This window comes from Benincasa hispida, chromosome 2, assembly GCF_009727055.1.
Source record: "Benincasa hispida cultivar B227 chromosome 2, ASM972705v1, whole genome shotgun sequence".
Taxonomy (NCBI): domain Eukaryota; kingdom Viridiplantae; phylum Streptophyta; class Magnoliopsida; order Cucurbitales; family Cucurbitaceae; genus Benincasa; species Benincasa hispida.
The window spans coordinates 14523502-14526321 of NC_052350.1; positions in this window are offsets into that span (position 1 = coordinate 14523502).

The following is a 2820-nucleotide window of genomic DNA, read 5'->3' on the forward strand; positions in this document are numbered from 1 at the left end:
TATAGTCTATGCATAATCTAAGAGTACCGTCTTTCTTCTTGACAAACAAAACTGGTGCTCTCCAAGGCGACACACTGGGTCTAATGTACCCCTTATCCACAAGTTCCTGTAACTGAACTTTCAACTCCTTCAGTTCTGTTGGTGCCATCCTATATGGTGCCTGGGATATAGGTGTTATACCTGGAACTAACTCAATAATAAACTCTATTTTCCTATCAGGTGGTAAGCCTGGTAACTCTTCAGGGAACACATCTAAGAATTCTTGTACCACAGGTACATCCTCAGGTCTCAGCTTTCTATCATGTGAAACTACTACATAGGCTAAATAAGCTTCATATCCTTTACTTAGCAACTTCCTAGCCTTCACTGCTGATATTAAACTTCCTGGAAGTATTCTTTTACTTCCTACCAGGGTTATTTCTTTTTCATCTGGTTTCTTAAACACTGTTTCTTTCTTAAAACAATCCACAGTGGCATAGTGTTTACTTAGGAAATCCATACCTAAGATAACATCAAACTCTAGTAATTCTAGTGGAATCAAGTCAACCCATAAACTCTAATTCCCAATAATTACTTCACAATTCTTGTAATACTCATGTACAAATAGAGTATCTCCTACAAGTGTAGAGATAAACAAATCCTCATTCATACGCTCAAGCACTCTATCTATATGTAATGCACACATGCTAGATATGAATGAATGCGTAGCACCAAGATCAAATAACGCATAAGCGGACTGATTACATAAAGTTATCGTACCAGTTACGACATCTAAAGCCTCTTCCGCTTCTTGGTGTGTCACAACGTATACTCTATCCTGCTGTTGTTGCTGTTGCTGTTGGGGTCGTCCAGCTACCCCTTTTTGCTTAGCTGCACCGAATCCCTCACCTTTGGCTCCGGTCGCTCTAGGTTGGTCTACAATATGGGTAACTTCTCTTTGTTCACCTTGTGCTCCATGATCTAGCTGGGGACAATCTTTCTTGAAGTGCCCTACTTGTCCGCACTGAAAGCACACATTCCTGTTGCCATAACATACTCCTATATGATGCTTATCCACAGGTTTTCACATAGTTGGTCTCCTTCCTGTACTAGCTACCTGACTCGCTAGTACGACCTGATATTGATTTACCACTCGGTTCCAGCTGCAGGTCTTGCCTCTTTCGATTGAACCTTGTTGGCTCGTGCCTTCAAAAACCTCTCATACTTGATGTCAGAGAATGGGGTCTAAAAATTTTACCTATTGTTTCTCCAGGCGTCCTGAACTGTCCCACACCTAGCTGGAGTATATCTTCCCTCGCTACACTTCGCTCAACTATGATGGCAATCTCAACATAACTAGAGTGAAATTCACCCAATTATATGTAGAGGTAACAGTGTTACGTATCTTTCTTCTTAGAAATATTATCATCTCCTCTTCTCTCTCTTCGTAATTATCGGAAGGGCAATATTGAGATAACTCAGTAAATCTTTGTTCGTACTCAGAAAACCATCATCGATCCCTGAGTTAGCCAAAGGAACTCCTCCCTCTTTGCTCTTTAAAAGCTCTAGGGTAGTAATTTATCCTCAAATACTTGTCTGAACTCGGCCAGTCATAGTTTCTTGAACTACTTTTTCTGGCCTTTATCACTTTCCACGATTTCTTGATCCTTTCTGCAGCAAGAATTCCGCTAACCCGAGCCTTACAGTCCTCAGGGCATCTCATAACATTAAAAAATTTCTCAATCAAGTCCAACCAGACCTCAATATATCTAACTAGATCTGTGGCTCCAATTGAAACATCGTGGCACCTAAAGCTTTCAGCTTCTCGATGTCCGAATTTCTTCTCTGATCGGTCTTAAATCGAATCCTACACTCGCCACCAATCTCTGGGCGATTCTATCAAAATATTTGATCCTCCATCTGGGAATCTACATCTACCCGTAGGGTACTCGACTCATTTGCAGAAGTCGTTTCTTGTCCTTTTGGGTCTCTAGCTCTCTTCCCCTTCGGATCTAGGTCCTGTCTAGCTTCAGGGCCTTCGCTGGTAGGGTCAACATTCCTCTCCTCAGTTTTCCTGCTCAGCCTTCCACTTCTCCTCAACATATTTGCCTAATTATTAAGTACACATGTTAGGGACTTACTTATGGGACTTAATCTAATGCATGAACTCTCTCTTTCACCCAAAATCTTATGCTAGTATAAACTCAAAGTTTATGCTCAACCTTTACCCACGTTTTACGTATACATTTGCTCTGATACCAAGCTGTCACACCCCGTTCCAGACTACCCTCTGAGCCTAGGAAAGGACATGACTGCAACAATTATCAACCTTTTTGTTGACACTTACTGCCTAATAACTCTTGCAGAATAACTCTGATACCAACATATAACTCATACACAGAGGATGCCTCTTAGGCAAAAATTTATTAATTTAAAAAAAAAACAACATATATAGAGTGATTACATTACTAGTTTCACAAGTCTCGATGCCCAAAACCCTAGTCCCTATGTGAACAACTGTAACATGTGTACAATATTTAAAGTAACCACCTAACAGACGGGTTACAATTTCTTTATCCTGTAGTGCCAGAGTAGATGCAGAGCTATCTCCTGAAGATTTGACCGCTACCTGGGAGAAAGGAAAACATTTAAAAACAGGGTGAGCTTGCTAGCCCAATGAGTAACTTAAGAAAGATAACTGATTCTTATGCAATAGTCTCAATAAAGAGATTAAATTGAAATATAAGCTTTTACAGTAATCTTGTACTACAGTACAAACATTTTCCAAGCATAAAACATATAAAGTTGTTTTGTCAGAAAACATTAAAACTATTTCTTAGT